General features: G+C 35.9%; 1 protein-coding gene across 5 annotated transcripts in view; it reads right to left on the bottom strand.

Moving 5' to 3' along the window:
• CAB39L (calcium binding protein 39 like) overlaps positions 1 to 19572 on the bottom strand; it is a 101046-nt gene that overhangs the window by 56733 nt on the left and 24741 nt on the right. Inside the window, exon 1 of one of the 5 annotated variants that reach the window (XM_079903199.1) lies at positions 4921 to 5561. The exons of the other annotated variants lie outside the window; for them this stretch is intronic. The gene's annotated coding sequence lies outside the window, so the exon portion shown is untranslated. Of the gene's footprint in view, positions 1 to 4920; positions 5562 to 19572 lie in introns of those variants that run through there. 5 annotated transcript variants of the gene reach the window in all.

Raw genomic sequence — 19572 nt, 5'->3', positions numbered from 1 at the left:
TATCCCTTAAAGTATTTTAAAGGGGAATAAATGTCTATCTGTAGGTGGCTAATGAGTATCTCTAGGCCTTTATGTCTAACCTCCAAATGTGCTGTTCAATAATAGTTTTCAGTTCAAAGATTTTCCACGAAAGCTTAATGGAGTGGGAAATTTATCATTGAAGACAAGAGAAGTCTCAAGATTTCCATAGGTAAAACCATAAAAAACATAACCAAACTGCTAACTCATTGTAAGAAAGTCAACTCAAAAATGAGCCTTGTTTTCCTTCACATAGGTTATTTTACAATGAACAATAAGTAAGAAAGGAAGATTTCCAAAAGCCTTTCACAGAGCTTGCTAATTTAAACTTAGTCACAGGTACCTTCGCTCAAACTAAGAAAATTAAACCATCACATTAAAATAAATTTCAAGAAAGTTCAGAAATTACCATTCTTTTATGTTTTATTCCAAATAGGACTCACAGACAGAAATAATGCAATCAAAAAGTACACCTATGGCAAATAATTGGGCCAATAAGATTCATTTTTAAAAATCAATGGGATGGAGATTACATGAGTATATGTATTTGTCAATATTCAGTGAACTGTTCTCTTAAACTGGGTACATTTCATTGAATGTAAATTTTAAAATAAAAAAAAGTACACCTAAATGTTCTACTGTATTTGTTGCATCCCAAATAGGCCTCTTCCCACCACAAAATCATTGATTACCTTCACAGATATAATAAACTACAAAGCATATCATTATTGTTATATATGTTATGATATCAAATCCATTATAAAACATATTACATATGTCAAAGTACCTTCCAATCAATGCCCGCTATCCCTCAACCATTCCATTTTAAAATATACTTCCTAGATGTAATTAGAAGATACCACAATTGCATTTTGTACTTGAAGACCTATAGAAACAAGTGAAAATCAGTGGACAAAGTATAAATAAGAACTTTCACTGATCATCCTTTTTCTCAGTTCAAAATGACTAAGAATGGATCTGTTTTTATAAGTTTTGTTAACAGAGTTTGAGGGAGCACCATTTTCAAAAATGAACAATTTACATAGAAATGAAAAACTTGTAAGAAGTGTTTTATGTACCCTTACTCATTTGGAAGCCTTGATCAGACTTACATCAGAATAAAAACTCTTTTACAAGAAAAAAACCCATGTCCTTGGGAATTGCTCCTTAATTCTAATGTATTGTAACCACTGAAACAATTTAAAAATAGAATTAGCTTATGAAATTAGGAAGACATACAACTACCAATTTATTATTATAAATATTAACCTACTAGACTACTGTTCCAGGAAAAACAACCAGAAACTTCATTCACAGTAATGTTTCTGTTGACAGCTCCAGTCATTTGTTGGAGTTAAAATTTTCTACATCTATTAGCTAATAAAGATTGTCACTGGATAATCATTTTACATTTGAATTTCATAATCTCAATTTATAGCAGAGATCTGAAGCTAGGTCAGTATTCTCAAAGACTAGGAAGTGTAATCAAAGCATCAGTTCTCACTGAAATTCACAAATGGCTATTTTTCACAACAGAATTATCAAGGGAAACTTGTAATTCTTTTTTTTGGGGGGGCGTGTCTTTCTTTTAAGCACATACATATACAAAATAATCATCAAATTTTGGTTAGATACTGTTACTGGTATTAAGGCAAAGTTTATAGTTACAGTGTGAAATACAACCATTTCATAGCTTCAGTAAGCCCTGTGCCTATCTATGAACTCTCAATCTATAAAACATTAACATGGGAGAGTAAAGATGCATGTGATTTAGCTGAAATTATCTCTCATCCTATAGACTTCCAGGATTGTAAAGTTCTTCTGGATGGGTAAGTTAATATGACCTCTCATCCTTCCACAGCTGGAAGAGACTAGATGAGTTTCTGCTGGAAATTTAAGACATATAAGTCATAAAATTAAATATTTATTATTTCATTTAGAAACAGCAAAGATTTCATCTTAAACCAACTATTTTAATTACCAGTGGAACACTAAGTATGTCCATAATTAAAAAGCATGCTAACAGAGATTTTTTCCTTCTTAAGGGAATCTCAGCTAAATATTATCTTTAAGCTGCATTATAAATCTATACATGCATGTACACAGACATCCATACCTCAGAAATGGAAAATTGTCCAAACTATTCCACATTATTTCATTCAATCATTCAACAAATATTTATTAAGCACCTATTATATGCCACTTGGAACTACTCAAAATCATTACTTTTAAAATATGATTTGAAATAGAACATAGAAAGTATTTTTTGATCAGATGGAAAGGTTTTTCTGCCACTAAAAATCATCTAAGTATAATCTGCATTCATTGTATTGTTTATTTCATTACATATGTTTACTGCAGTACTAACTTTAACATTTTATATCTTGGCCTTTTAGAGAAACTTTTTTTAAAAAATTGAAGTATAGTTGATTTACAATATTGTGTTTGTTTCAGGTATACAGCAAAGTGATTCAGTTATATCTATATATATACATTTTCCAGATTATTATCCATTATTGTAGAGAAACTTTTAGGGCCAGCGTAACTAAACTTAATTTGGATAGACCTAATTTGAGTTTTCCGAATAGGCCACATTTCTTCATATGGGTCCTAGTACACATATGCAAATACATAATTCTTCTGAGTTAAAGTTGACACCTTACTTCAGAATGTCCCATGTACTCAAGACACCAAGCTTATAAATTGCCTCCCCTCATCATCATCCCTACTCATTCAAGATTACCCCCAAGTTACACCACAGTCTTCTCTTTTTCTCTTAACAGTTAGGCCTATTCTGTACTAGTATTGCTTTGTTTGCTTCTTAAAATTCAATTCTTGGCTCTCTCTTTCTCGTAATGAAAACTGTGTGCCCCTAAACCCCTTTCCTTTTTGGGGTACCTTGGAAAAACTACTCAGTTCCATTTTTGTATACCAAAGAAAGAGTTCAGTCCCTATCTGGTAACTATTTATTAGGTACCTACTTATATGCCAGACACTGGGCTAGATCTCAGAAATGGCTGATAAGCATAAAAGCAATGGCTAGAAATATTCCTGTAGCAAGGAAAAGAAAAATCACTGATTTTAATATAAGATTAGATCTCATAAACAGTGCAATTTATCTTGGAAGCTCATAAAAGTACCTAGAAATGCTGTTTATAAACATACTGCTTTTCTTCAAGTATTAATATTTAGGAAAAATAATGTCTTATTCAACTTGTAATTGTTTTTATATTTAGTTTCATCACTGTAATTGATTTTCTAATATTTTTCAGGGTGGTGATGGTTTTTCTATTGTGTAAGTGAAATATAAACTTAGGCTATAATAAACACCAAGCAATCATTATTTGTTAAATTGTTTCCCAGAGAAGATGGTTCCCAAATTCCCAACAACCCACTCACAAATAAACTTCTAAGGTACAAAACACTTGGAAATTGGGGATGGCTTATTTTTTATTTCTATATTTACAATCCTATAGGCTTAAGAAATGGTGCCACTACTAAGATAATACCAATGAATTACTAGTTTAAAATAAAAAATTATTTGGAAGATTGTGAAGCTATGTGTAAATCTTCCATCAGTCTAAGGACTGAGTGTGGGAAATTCTGTAAAGAAGTAAAATTTGGTTTGTGATATAATCTCTATTGTATTTACTTTTGACTTCAAGTATAAGATACTAGTCCTAAAAAGGTTTTCACAGACAAGCTGAGTTTCTTTTTATACACTGGTCAATAGGTTAAAAAAACTCCACAAAACAAAACCTGTTCTACAGGCTTCTGCACACATACAGGAAATATTAGAGAAAGTACAGTAGTTTTACATTATATCTAGAGTACAAACCCTTTTAATAGGTTCATTGACACCTTGCTTAAGTTTTCATTTCTGCTAAGTTGTTCTGCCTTAAAGGACTCACTTGAATCAATAACTAAGGACATCTTTTTTGAGGCTGGCAAACTAGAAACATTGCTTAGAATGATGCATCTTTAAGCAATGACTCACTTCTGCAGCTAACAATATATACTTCCTTCTTACACAGAAGAATGATTACATGCCTTCCATCGATGCCTTTAAAAAAACATATAAAATTAGCATACAATCTCCCAAGTTAAGATTGTACAAATGAAGTTTTTATTGGACTGTGAATATATATTTTAAGAGTTTTTTCTTTTTTCTCTTCTCTATTGTTTACATATATATATGCATCTGGTTAAAATAGTTCTTCAGCAGAACAACAATATTATATAAGAGTTTGGTGCCAGCTATAAGAACAAAATAACTGCCTTATTCCTTAATTTGAAATGTGCATTCATTTTGTATCAAATGGTAAGTTTGATATGTAAATTGTCTAATTTTTATTTTCACTCCAGAACTTTGAAAAAAATCATGTGTCACTTATTGGCTCTAACAGAAGCATTCAACATTCAAATTACATATCCCTTTATTTAATGGCATCATTAACATTTCTAATTGAATTATGAGGGAATGCTGTAATTGATAATATCAAACATCACAATGATTATTTTAAATTTACTGAAAATAGACGGAACGAGGTAACTTTTGAATTTTTATTCAGTTGAAAGAGAAACATGAAAAATGGTATCCTGCCACTATTTTATTTTTGGAAACTCTTTGTAAATAAAAACCCATTTCCAAAATAAGATATTCCATGGACACGGAATAGTTGGTAATGATTCAAGTGCCTTAGGCAACAGAGAAGTATTGTTTTGTAGTTGTTTTTTAAAACCTCTCCTAGTAACAGCAGTTTATCATGCACAAAGAAACAAGGTAACAGCACAGTTTAAAATGAAAATATAAGCAATAACTGTAAAACCTCAGCTAAACTAAAGGTTATCATATTAATTCCATCTCTGTGAACCATTATAGGTAACCTGGTTGATACTCACCAAATGTTACAGAAAAGCCCAGGCTCGCCTAAGCAACGAAAAGTAGACACGTGGTGAGGTGCTGAAGACAGCTCTCTCTGGGGCTCAAAGCACTTTAGATGAAGTAGCCTTTATCTTCCATTTAATAGAGGGTGCCTCCTATTACCAAAGCGTGGCAGAGAAGAGTTTCCACAATCCTGTCTTGACTTTCTGTCTCCCTCTTTGAAGAGTAAGTTACCACCGGAAAAAGTTAGCAGAAAATGATCACTGAACACTCACACAGGGCAGCTGTAAATTTCCACTCTCTTTGCTTGCTCTCAGATTCCAAGCCTTGCTTGTCTCTTAATCTGTCACAGGCAGTTCTGTTTCTGGTCAAACCAGCTTGCTTATGCGTTCTCCTCTCCTCCTCTAATGCACTCTTTTAGATACATACCACACAGTCACAGCTCCCTCTTTTTCTTCCTCCTTCCCAATCATGCAATGTCACAAGAATGTGTGTAAAGCAATTAAGTTGAGGCAAATTTAATTCTTGGCCAAAGGAAAACAAAAGAGTCTAGGTATAAACAAAATTTTTTTCTCATCACATTTTTTCCTTTTAAGTCCTATACTTGTTCATGCATGGTTTTGTCAACAAATTAAATTGGCCTGACCATCTTGTTTAAAAATTTAAATAACAAAGGCATGTTGGTAGTGATAATAACAGATTCATTTGCTAATATGTTAGATTCCCAGGGAAGATGCTATTCCCAATCATAATAAGAAAGTGTAGCAAGTAAATACACAGTATTATTAATTTAATCTTGAGATTTTAAAAAGCAAGGGAGGTGGGGGGGAGGGGGCGTTGGCACAATGGATAACGCCTCTGACTACGGATCAGAAGATTCTAAAAAGCAAGGGAGGTGTTAGAATGAGTATTCATAATTTAATTTCAGTGTAATTTTGTGAAAACTTAATTTATTAAAAAATACGGTATATTTTGAAACTTAGAATCAATTTAGTTATAAAAAGGAAATTATAAAGAACATAGAGAAATATTAACACCAAAACTATTAAATGGAGCAGCTTACACCATTTATGTGCAAACCAAATGTAACTATTTGGTGTAGAATGTCTCCCCCTCCCTCCCCACCCCATCACACAAAAGCACTATTTGTCAGGATACGTAATACCTCTTCAATGAGAATTTTAAAAGCTAAAGGTTTCAAAAAACATTTTTTCATTAATATACATGTATAATTATAGAGTAAAATTTCTTAAAATTATGGATCTTTCTGCAAGGTTTGAGGATGAGGAATTAGGTAGAAGGCTGAGTGGGATGGCTAGTGACAGGCTTAGATGGCCTTTATTAGATTCTTTGGAGTTAAAAGGTAAGCTTGGAATACATGCTAGCTCTGTGAGGATGCTAGTCAGAGCCTGCTTTGGGGTTTTCTTTTTTTAATTAATTAATTAATTAACTTATTTTTGGTGTTGGCTCTTTGTTGCTGTGCGCGGGCTTTCTCTAGTTGCGGCGAGCAGGGGCTACTCTTCGCTGTGGTGCGTGGGATTCTCATTGCCGTAGCTTCTCCTGCTGCACCAGCTCTAGGCGTGCGGCTTCAGTAGTTGTGGCACGCGGGCTCAGTAGTTGTGGCTCAATGGGCTCTAGAGCGCAGGCTCAGTAGTTGCGGTGCACGGGCTTAGTTGCTCCACGGCACGTGGGATCTTCCCGGACCAAAGATCGAACCCGTGTCCCCTGCATCAGCAGGTGGATTCTTAACCACTGAGCCACCAGGGAAGTCCTCTGTTCCAGTTCTTTAGTGCCAAAGACTTTTAGGTTCTCTGTCTCCCACTATGTTTCCACTCAAAAGTCTTGTGCTCTTCTAACAGATCTCCCAATTATAGAGCTGACAGAAATAGTTGTTAGACCTATTATTACTTTAATCTTACTCTCTGCAGAACTAAAATATGAGCTTAAGAATATGAGCTTAAATAAATTGAAAGGTAATTATTTGTACTTAGTTGTTTATCCTTATGAAAAATAAGTGAATAAATCTTGGCTTTATTACTTAATCTATATATCATATATATTAAATATATATTTCTTAACATATATACTTATTTTAAAATTATTTCTTTATCTGGCTTATTTAAAGTACAGTTTAGAAATTTAAATATGTTACAAGGAAATTTTAACACCTAAAAATTAGGCATCAAGAAGACTAGGGCTTCCCTGGTGGTGCAGTGGTTGAGAATCCACCTGCCAATGCAGGGGACACAGGTTTGATCCTTGGTCCAGGAAGATCCCACATGCCACAGAGCAACTAAGCCCGTGAGCCACAACTACTGAGCCTGTGCTCTAGAGCCCGTGAGTCACAACTACTGAGCCTGCATGCTGCAACTACTGAAGCCCATGCACCTAGAGCCCATGCTCCGCACCAAGAAAAGCCACCACAGTAAGAAGCCTGTGCACCACAACGAAGAGCAGCCCCTGCTCACCGCAAGTAGAGAAAGCCCGTGTGCAGCAACGAAGACCCAACACAGCCAAAAATAAATAAGTAAATAAATAAAAGAAGCCTAGAGATTAGTCTGCTGTTTGTTACTTCAAATTAGTAGTTCTGTAAATCTGGAATCTTATTTCCTATTTTTAAAGAAACAATAAATAGAAATTATCCCAAAACCCTAAAGGGTATTAAGAGCCTACTATCTTCTTAAGATTATACTCAAAGAGTTCTGGTATAACTGAAGAAGTTCAGAATTTGTAAGGGTAGAACTTAGAATAACTATAAGGCTGATTTTTTAAAAGTCACTTTAAAATTAGACTTTATATCAATCTGTGATGGAGTCTAAGGCACAAAATAAAGAAAAGGCATTTAATACATAATTAAACAGATTGTCTGCATATGAATGTATGTTTACATTTGATTCCTACTAAATACCATTTTTTAAGATGCATACAAAGAAATCACAAAAAGTGACCTTATATTAGGCCACAAAGACATCAGTAAATTTTCAAAGGAGAAATAGTGCAAACTTCATTCTGTAAATACAACACAATAAAACTAGAAGTTATTTTTAAATTTTTCAGAAGATAAGCAAACTGTTCTTTAAAAATACCCTATTAATACGTGAAAATTAAAAAAGAACATTCTTTCAAAAATTATTTGGACAGAGAATTAAAAGTACAATTATAGGGACTTCTGTTTCAGACTATGATGGAGTAACAGGGACTAGATTTACTCTTCTATCTTACATAATTTAAAAACTGGACAGAATTAATAAAACAATGGTTTTCAGACACTGGACACCAGGCAGCTCAGCCCAGTAATCCCTAAGAGAAAGGAAACAAACAAAGGTAAGCTTCACAATTGTCCCAGTTTGCAGAGCAGGAAGGGGAACCCAAGCAGAGCATGGCAGTCTCCCTGAGTTCAAAAGACAGAGTTGATAATTCAAGAAGGCCAATGTGGCTAAAATTCACAGGGCAAAATACCAGAGAGGGAGAGCTACAAAGAGAGCCCCAGAGATCTGCAAAAAGTTCCCCTCAAATCTTCACTGAGAACTGATCAGTGCACGTCCATGAGAAAACTCTCCAAGGCCAAGGAAAGAACCACTGGAAAGAAGCAGGCTGAAGAATTCCCACTACACACACAGGCTGAGAATAAATAGGTCATGTTCCCAACAGTCAGAATAAAGAAATCTCATAATAAATGGGAGATTGGGTTGAGTACTCAGAAAAATATTGCCTCAGTAGCAGGACCAAATTAGTCCTAAATGTTGTTCTGGTCCCCCCCAATAGAGGTTACAAGAGAGCTTGAAAGGATCAAATTGTTTCCAAATAACTTAAGTGTATCCTAGAGAAGAATTAAAAATTTTTAGAAATCTAGCACACTACAACATAGAATCCACATGTTTAGCATCCAGTCAAAAAGTACCAGGCATGCCAAAAGCAGGAAAACACATGCATAATAAGGAGAAAAACTTAATAGAAAATAGCTCAGAAATGACACAAGTAACAGCATTAGTACAAAAAGACATTAAAACAGCTATTACAAATATACTCCATAAGTTTAAGAAAGTATAAAAAAGCATAAGTATTGTTAAGGAGAGCCCTGGAATATATTAAAAAGACACAAATCAAATTTCTAAATATTAAAACTACAATTCTGAGATAAAAATTACACCAAATAGGATGAACAGATTAGACACTGCAGAAGAAATAATTAGTAAACTTGAAGACAAAACAGAAGTTATCAAAATGAAACACTGAGGGCTTCCCTGGTGGCGCAGTGGTTGGGAGTCCGCCTGCCAATGCAGGGGACATGGGTTCGTGCCCTGGTATGGGAGGATCCCGCATGCCACGGAGCGGCTGGGCCCGTGGGCAATGGCCGCTGGGCCTGCGCGTCGAGAGCCTGTGCTCCGCAACGGGAGAGGCCACAACAGTGAGAGGTCCGCGTACTGCAAAAAAAAAAAAAAAAAAAGAAACACTGAGGGAAAAAAAAGACCAAAAAAAAAAAAATTAACGAGCATTCCTAACTATGGGAAAACTTCAAGCAGCCTAATGTATGCATTGTTTGAGTCCTAAAAGGAGAGCAGAGAAAAGGGGAAACAGAAAACAATGTTTGAAGAAATAATGACCAAAAATTTTCTAATTTAATGAAAACTAAACTGAGAGAAATGAAAGAAGAAAAATACAAATCTACTACTATAGTCCAAGATATAAATACTCTTCTTTCAATAATTCATAGAAAAAGTAGAAAATCAGTAAGTATATAAAAGACTTGAACAGCACTAAAACCAATTTGATCTGATATATATCAAACATACAAACATAGAAAATATGTTCTCTGATCACATTAACTTAGAAATCAATAATAAAAGATATGAGAAATTCCCAAACATTTGGAAACTAAATAGCACACTACTAAGTAATCTATTGGTCAAAGAAGAAATAAAAGCAGAAATTAGAAATTATTTGGGGGAATTCCCTGGCAGTCCAGTGATTAGGACTGGGCACTTTCATTGCCATAGACCCAAGTTCGATCCCTGGTCAGGGAACTAAGATCCTGCAATCCATGCAGCATGGCCAAAAATTAAAAAGGAAAAGAAAAGAAATTACTTTTAACTGAATGAAAAGGAAAACCTAACAACAAAATCTGTGGGATGCAGGTAAAGAAGTATTTAGAGAGATGTGTTTAACATTAAGCACTTATATTAGAAAAGAAAGCATGCCTCAAGCTAATGACCTCAGCTTCCACCTGAAGAAACTAGAGGCGTTAAGCCCAAAGCAAGCAGAACCAAGAAAATAATAAAGAGCAGAAATCAATAAAGTTAGAAACAGAAAAACAATGAAAAAAATCAATGAAACAGAACCCGATTATTTGAAAAGATCAATAAAATTGCTCAACATCTTACAAGACTGACAAAGAAAAAAAGACAAAAATATCACTATCAGGAATGAAACATTAAACCATAAAAAAGCTATGAGAAAATGCTGATATTTATTTGATCTCTGGGTAAGATAGTTTTTTCAGACCAGATCTATTTAAGAATAATGTTTTAATTTGTTAAGCCCTCCCTCCTCTTCCTTTTTAAAAACTGATTCTGGACTTTTCAAAAGACCAAGAGAATTCTGTTACAGAAACTTTTGAGAATGTGTTTTGTGGTGCCATTTAACTTGTTCTTCTATCCCCTGTATTTCCTATAAAAAGGAAGTTAGCTCTGAAAGCATAATAAAACATAAACATTTTTTACAAGATAAGTTCATAATGAATCACACCAAGAGGCAACAGTCTCATTGTCCCACTATTAGTGATCTATGTTTGATGACTGAGTTAGGGTAATAATAGCACATTTCTTTATTGAAAAGACATTTCCCTTTTTGACTAGCTAGTAGGGTATAGACTGATATTTTTTTCAACCTGCAAATATGCAATTCTCTCTCAGTGCTTCCTCCAATGATTTTAGTATTCATTGGTGATCCTTCCCTAAATCAATTACTTCACCAGGGTTGCAAACCGGTAATTTTAAAAATTCTATTCTTTCTATGTATATTGGCTGGCACTGTTTTGTAGAGAAGAGCTTCTCCTCAACTATACTTCTAATTGTTTAATTCTCTTTATTTAATTACCAATTTTGAGAGTAGGAAGCTAGTAATATTCACTTCCAATGGTGGCAAAGAGAGATACGTTTTTTTGGTGGGGGAAGTCTTTCTCTTCTCTTGAATATCACTATAGGTTCACAAATTTTAGAAATTCAATGTTTCAATCAATTACAGGCATTATTCTTTTTGGTGCTGTCCTTGTAGCCTGGGTTGTCCCCCAAAAGCAGGGTCTGAAGCAAAAGCCTCATGTAATATTATTTTAATAAGAAATCCAATCACAATGAGCAGGAATGAGGAAATAGGGGAATAAAACAAAGAAGGAATATGTCAGCCAATATGACAATGCATCATCAAGCTGGCCACTTGTTAAATCTATCAGACTGAAACTCTTAGAAGCTATATGAACTGCATTTCAGGATCACCCCTAGGGTTCGGGGGTGGGAGGGTGGGAAAGGAAGAGGAAGAATTTATCTACTGGTTCTCATCTTGGATTGATCAAAGTCTTTCCCCAAAGGGAACTAACTCCCCTACACTTGAGTTTAACTCCTCTATTCTTCCCGGTTGCACATGTGTGGGTCTGGGCACTGAGTGGACCCCAGAGCAGTGGCCACATGGAAGCCCTGCGACACGTAGCAAAGGGCTTGCAGAATGACAGGAGATGAAGCTATAGTTATGCCTGCATGAGGGTTTGCATAGAGGTGAAATGAGACAAGTGAGTCCTAGAGGATCTGCAATGGTATATAAGAGGTATCTAAAACAATTGCTAAAACTTCCACAAATTAGGCCAGCGGGAGTCCTTTCAAGATAGCTCATACAACCTTCTGATACAGTTTCAATAATCCTTGAACTTTCAATGCTTTCTTGTTCAACACAATGGTGCAGGCTCACCTTGTATTTACTTTCTCCCCGATTTGGGCCATTTCTCCAGAGAGAAGTTTTCCAAATGTGAGGAACAGTGCACTTACCCTTGCTCAAAAGTGTTTACTTACTGCATCCAGCTCCAAGATCTCTGTTGGTTTTATGCTTTTTAATCAAATTTGAAGTAGCTCCTTATGGTCTAGCATTCTATGGCTCAATTATAAATTTACTCCCCCACCCACCCAGGACATCTAATAAACAAGGCAAAAGGAACACAGGATACCAGGAATAAATACTCCCACATGAAAAAGGGTAAGTGAGGAAACATTAATCTATAATATGTATGATATTTTGCTGGACAGGAAGAGCAAGCTTCCCTGCCTGGGGATGAGTTCCTTAGCTACCAAACTGGTTGCCCCTGGTTCTAATCTCTCTAATCCCTGGGAGAATCCTCCCTATCAATTGTCCTCCAACGTCACATTTGAGAGGGTCATTGTGGATGGTTCATGACTGACAACTTTCCTGCTGAAGCCAGTCTACCTGTTTGGGGGCCAGATTTAGGGGTCTGGGAGTTGCCAAGGGATGACAGAACTTTATTTCTCAGGCTTGAATTTCTTTGACAATACAACGGTCTTGGATTATCATTTGGCTTTTAATCACTTTGCCTTTTGTCTTCTACTCATCAAAGCCAAAAACTGTTGAATCTGTTGTGATTTTTGTCTCTAACCAGCTTCCTTGGTCTGCCCATTACTCAAGCCCCCAGGTTAAAATGCTTCCTTCTTGGTCTCTTCTTCCAAAAAAATGGGAGAACTTCCCCTTACACCCAGGCTGCATCCTATTAGATTGCTCTGTATTCCGGGGTTGACTGCCCCACAAGGCAGAAGTAGAAAAAGATGCTTGGGTTTTCAGGCTTCTCCTAGATTCTAATCATATCTTTCTCACACTTTGTGCCTCCCTACTTTTGCTCAAACTAATTTAGCTCATGGCTGTGATCACACTGGAGAGACAAATACGCAGGCATAATGCTTAGGAAGTTCTTAGGCTCTCAGGTTCTGTATATGCCTTTTTAGTTATCCTTTTCCATATGAGCTCATTATCTCTTACTCAGAATCCTTTGACTCAAATTCTACCCAGGTGGAGCTCTGCAAAATCACATGTTGCTCCACTTGAATGATTATGATTCATTTCATTAACCTGTGACTTTGCTTATTTACAATATCATTATCATGAAGAGGGTGGCTTAAAATCTGGCAACTGGAAGTGATGTCTGGAAGGTCTTAAATAGACTTTCTCCCCCTCACCCCGCCTTTTTTTTCTACTTTACTCATATCATTGGGTCATTCAACATTTTTTTTTTCATTCAGCATTTTTTATTGCAAGAAGGCAGAAATTTTATAGCCTCCTTTTACCCTTACCTTGCGTGCATTTTCTTAAAGACCTCTTAGCCTAGTACACTCATTTATTACTTAAATAAATTCCTATTTATCAGTTCTATCCATCACTCCACTTCCCATGGTCCACTTCAATATTTAACTCCCTATAGAAAGGGGTCAGCCTCTATTTCCCCCACATTCTTCTCTCCTGATCAATAACACTGTAGTTACCTAAATAGATAATAAAGTTTGTTTTTGTGTTTGCTTTAATTATACTTCTAAGATTGGTGAGGGTAAAATAAAACAAGAACTCTAGTACTTTAACACAGAGTGTAAATTAACATAACTTTTTCCTGTAGGGATATTAACAATAAGTTGCAAAAGGCTTAAAATATTCATATTCCTTTTTATTTAGTAATTCAATGTCTACAAATTTATTCTAAGAATAAGTATGCAAGGAAGAATATACAGGGATATTTATTACACTACTTATAGCAAAAAAACCCCAAAACTAAAGTCCAAAGTATGTGATTGATTATAATCATTGGGGTCCACGTGGCATGGGCATTGGCCAACCAAAGCAGATGTCCAAACAACCAGCATAGTTGCAGGCCATTCCGCATGCCTACTGAATATTGAGCAGGGTTCATTCATTAATACAGAATAACACGGTCAAGTTGTTTAAGAACATTTAAAGAAATGGGGATATATTTATTGCATAATATCAAGTTTAAAAATTCCAAGATGCTAAACTTAGTAAAGAATATGAGCCCCGAATTTTTGTTCTATTTTTTAAATAAATATTTCCTTCTATTTGGACATGGAAACAATACCAAAGGTTAACATTAGTTGGAACACCAGTGGTTACATTCATACATTCTTGTGTTTTCCAAATGTTCTAAAATTAACATGTACAGTCAGTTTTGCTACAAAATGAGGTAAGTGTTCCTAAAAATCTCCATGCTATGCAATATCATGCAATAAGAATCACAGGAATTCTGGGGAAAACCGGGTTGGAGCTCAATACTCAAAAATTTCATCAGAGACATATTTTTTCTCTTAAAGTAGGAACCTAATAAAAATAGTAGCACACTTTTACACGTTAAATGGTTTAAAAAAATACATAAATACCACAATAAATATGGTACTTTTTCTTGAAAAAGACCTGACATTTTGCTTATGGCGGTGGATGTTAGGAGACTTATAGCTTGTGAATTATTTCAAAATAGTGGAAATAGGATTATCTGAAATCAGCTGGAGAGTTGTAACACCAAACATGGATGAATGTGACTCATATAACATGTGGTACACAGAGACAGCTGGTACATGCTTGAGGTGTGTGCATGTCTATGTTTTGCGCATTTCTCCATGGTTTATGTTTTGTGCATTTCTCCATGGCTTGGTTCAGCTCGGTGGTTTTCTGCATTCGTAAAACTGTACAAAAGCAAATGAGAAATCTGCATTATGCTCAAATGTTTCCTAATATATCAATCATATTGGAACAAATTTGTGTTTTCAAAACAAGTGTTAAAAGCAGAAATGACTCTTTTACCACTGTAAAATATATGTATATGTTGAGTATGCTAACAAGTACTGTGAACCTATTGTTGTAATTTTGCTAATTTGGGTAACTACAGATTTTTTTTTTTTAAGTGGTATTTACCTCTTACTCTCGCTGTTTTGTTTTGTTTTTTTAAACATCTTTATTGGAGTATAATTGCTTTACAGTGTTGTTTTAGTTTCTGCTGTATAACAAAGTGAATCAGCTATATGCATATGTATATCCCCATATCCTCTCCCTCTTTCGTCTCCCTCCCACCCTCCTTATCCCACCCCTCTAGGTAGTCGCAAAGCACCAAGCTGATCTCCCTGTGCCATGCAGCTGCTTTCCACTAGCTATCTATTTTACATCTGGCAGTGTATATATGTCAATGTTACACTCTTACTTCGTCCCAGCTTACCCTTCCCCTCCCCATGTCCTCAAGTCCATTCTCTATGTCTGTTCTTTATTCCTGTCCTGCCCCTAGGTTCACGAGAACCTTTTTTTTTTTTTTTTTTTTAGATTCCATATATATGTGTTAGCATACGGTATTTGTTTTTCTCTTTCTGACTTACTTCACTCTGTATTACAGACTCTAGGTCCATCCACCTCACTACAAATAACTCAATTTTGTTTCTTTTTATGGCTGAGTAATATTCCATTGTATATATGTGCCACATCTTCTTTAGCCATTCATCTGTCGATGGACACTTAGGTTGCTTCCATTCACTGTTTTTTTCTCCTCGCTTCTCATCTATGCTTTTGTTTCTCTATTTTTCTCTCTTCCTAAAGATTACAGTATAGGTACAAAATACCACAGCTACAACTTCAGGTAGCCCAGGAATAACATTTGACTTTTCTTCAATAGTCTTATGCCAAAAAGGGAGACCCAAAGCAAAGAATCTATTTATTATCTTAGGAGTTTGTCACGCTATCCATGTACCATAGATAGCTCTAGTTCTTCTCATAATTCCCATTTCAGACAGAATTAACATCGTGGCCCTGGAACTTGCTTAAAGATACTCAAATTGCTTTCATAAAAGCAGAATACAGAAGAAATGCCAGAGGACAAATGCTTTAGAGGTGTCCAAGTTGCACTGAAATAGGGGTTAATTGATAGAATGAAAACACGTTTCCAATTGTCCATTAATTGCTAATCCTTGGCCAAATTTGGAAATCTTTAAAAGTTCTTAACTTCAGCAAGATAACAAAGCTTCTTCATTAGTCTGTTTTCTCTCTTATACTAACTCTGCTTCCATCTCCACCTTCTGCTTTTTTTAGGAAGGAGGAAGCTTGAATTACAAAATTTAGGTGACACCCCTGCCCATTGGCTGTATTTCCAAAATGTCAGAGCAATCTCTCAAAGCTGAGACCATCAATCTTTTTCTCACTTTCTAGCACTACTCTGGCCCCCTACTGGTACTGCACTGCAGTGGCAGCTGCAATATTTGGCCCTCAGCAGTAACATCTACTATGCCAGTCCAAGGAATGACTGCCTTGTTTCCCTAATGCCAAGATAAAATATATCTCTACATATATCTATTTAGTAATAAATAAATATAGACATATAGTCTCTGAAGGCCTTTATGTGATAAACTATTCTGAACACTCTTCTCATATCAAGTGCCTAGTTTCACAGTCCATAAAATCTTTGAAATTAGGCAGACCCAGATTTGAATGAAAACAGATTGTACGTAAGTAACATATCTTTAAATTGGAGATAACAGTATATACTCCAGGACTAGTTGTGAGCATCAAGTGAAATAATATACATACATGCCTGACTCAGTTAACTGTTAAATGTTAGACACTGCTCCACTCATAAAAAACAAACAACAACAACAAAAAAACTCTAGCATATATTAAAAGTACATCATCCAACTTGCAGTTGCTCTATCACTACTCCTGAATGGGGCAGATCCACTGGAGGAGTCACAAGCAGTTTGTAGTCAACCTCATTTACGAAACACTTAGTAGATGCAAAGTGCTATAGTAGGTGCTCCAGAGATACTCATAACCCACACACCAACAAGTCATTAACTATGTGTTTAAGGACTTTTAAATTTGTCTTATATACCAACTAGACCAAAAGAATTCCGTTAAAAGAATTTTGAGTGCAGCCTTTTTTTTTTTTTTTTGGCCACACCACGAGGCCTGTGGGATCTTAGTTCCCTGAGCAGGGACTGAACCCGGGCCCTCGGCAGTGAAATCACAGAGTCCTGACCACTGGACCGTCAGGGAATTCCCTGAATGCAGCATTTTTAAAAAGCATAGGAGTACAGAAACCCTGGAGTTTAGTCTAATTTACTCTAAGCAAAAGACAGAGTTGGGGTGGGGGCAAGGGAAACGGGACCCTTAACCATTTGATCTAAGTAAGAAAATTACAAGAAGTCTCAGAGGTTCCAGAAGCGGTGCAGGGATTCCAGAATATTTGTGAATTTGAGATTAATAGCGAATTATCAAGGAGATGCTCTATAACAATGCTTTATTTTACACTCGATTAATCCACATCTTTCATTCTAACAAACATTTTGAGGGTATTTTCTATGTGACACAAAGTAGTTTTCATAATGAACTTCAGTTAATACTGTCCATACTTTCAGGGTTGCTACTAGCTTATATGGTACTTTGGTAAAAGTCAGAAAAAGAGACAGGTGCAGTCAAGCAGGCGCATAGATTAACCAGCAGATAGCACCTTCATACAAAGAACAAGTACCCTTTTCACAGGCAGATGCAGCCCTGCACCAGCCTGGCACATAGTTTGATGTGACAGAAGTGGGGATGTGAGCTGGATTTCAGGCCCCACTCACTTCCCTGGCCAGGAGGCTTTGGGCAGTGGACAAGCCATACAACTAAATGCAATGGCCCTGAACACTTGACAATGGCAAGGCTCTGTTACAACTTTCTTATCACTTCAATGTATAGGATTCATTCATCCAACCATCTGAGGGAAATCTGCTCTTTGGGGGTACAGAGTAAAATAAGAAATTCATATTTTATTAGGGGATATAAGACATGTACTAAAAATAAATAGAGTATAAGGCAAAAAGTTATGAATTACCAATGAAAAGACTAATGAAATACCAAAATATTCAGAAGAGCCAAAAAAACATACCTTGAGGAATCACAGGTTTCATAGAAAAGGTGCACTGAACTCAATTTTGAATGATGGGTATGATTTGGTCACATGGAGATAAGAACACAGTATTAGGAAGTACAAGATATAAATAACAAGCAATAATTTAGCTTATCAGAAGCAAATGCTATGTGAATGACACTAAAAAAAACTGAAAAAAAAACAGGTTGGGATCAGATTATGAAGAGCTTTAATACTAGGTTAATGAGTTTAACTGTTAATTTGTGGGCAAAAGGGAGCCATGATGTAATCAAACTCTCTTTCATGAATATGAATGTGGCAGTGTGTAAGAAGAATCAAGAAGGCAGAGAGACAGGAGGAGATGAAATTAAAGGCAATTGCACTAGTCTAGGATGGCAATGAAAGTAACTAGGCAGTCTACCTATCAGAGACAATAGGTTTGGCAACTGAATAAATGTAGATGGTAATTGAGAGAAGAGACAATATGATGAGTTTCCATGCCTGTGTGAAAGAGTAGATGGGTAATATTTTCAAAATAAATAAGGACCAACGAAGGAAAAACAAATTTTTGCAAAATAACCAGTTGCTTGATATGTAACAAGTTTGAGGTGCCAGCAAGACTTCTGGATATAGATGCCTACAGAGGCAGTTGAACACATAGCATAGAACTTGGAGAGAAAACAGAGCCAGAGATATATTGGGGGTCACTCATTCTGCCAGTGCAATATGAGAGACCAAAAAGAAAGCCAAGAACAAACCTTTAAGGAACGTCTATAAGTTGTGATAGAAAAAACTGACTAAAGAAACAGTAGTTAGAGAAGGACAGGAGAACCAGAAAAGTATACTATCACTATGAACAAAAAGGAGAACATCAAGAATATGAAGGGTGCAACAATATGGAATACTGTAGAGCAGTGATGAGCATCCTGCCTAAACCTGTAATCTAATTTCTAAGGCCCTCTTTCAATTCTTACAAACCAAAGGTATCAGGGGAAATAGGTATATTCAGAGAACCACTTAGGACAAGGAAAAGGACCTTTAAGAATTCATATTCCCCTAAAATCCTAAAGACATAGGCTGATAGAGAGGCCAAAGCCAGGCTGGGATCACCAGAGAATACGGTACTACAGCAAAGCATAAAGCAGGCAGAGGACTCCAAGCCAGTCCTCCTGGGAAATTGGTAATATTCGTTCTGATCCAGGTAGCATGGCTCAACTGACTTGCCTTGAACACTGGATGAGAGGTTGGAGTAGTAGTCCCTGACACACAACAAATATTCCAGGGCAAAATTAGGATTGTAAGAGGTTAGGAATGAGGTAACGGAGGCATGAGCATATATTACTGTTTCCAAGTGTTTTGATAAGGAACAGAAGGAGAGCTTGAAGGACTAATGAAAGGTATTTTTGTTGCTTGCTTGCTTGCTTTTTTTTTTTTAAACTCTCAGTAGATTGGGTGGAACAGATATCAGAAAGATGCAAGATAAGAGGATAATTAGTGAGGCAAGAGTCTTAAGCCCACAACGGAATATGGGATCAAGAACATAAGTGGAAAGTTTAACCCCAAGAAGAATGATATATATATTTCTAAAATGAAAAAGGAAGAGAAAGTATGAGTAAAATAAACTGTCCAGGTAAAGAGAAATAAAGTTAGAAAGCACATGATTGTTTCCATTTTCTCAGAAAAGAAGAACTCAAGATCATCTGAAGAGAATGAGAGTGGAGTAATAGAATGT

The sequence above is a fragment of the Stenella coeruleoalba genome (genome assembly GCF_951394435.1).
Source record: "Stenella coeruleoalba genome assembly, chromosome: 18".
NCBI classification, from domain to species: Eukaryota; Metazoa; Chordata; class Mammalia; order Artiodactyla; family Delphinidae; genus Stenella; species Stenella coeruleoalba.
The sequence above is the reverse complement of the archived record's forward strand: the minus strand, read 5'-3'. Positions and strand labels throughout refer to the sequence as shown.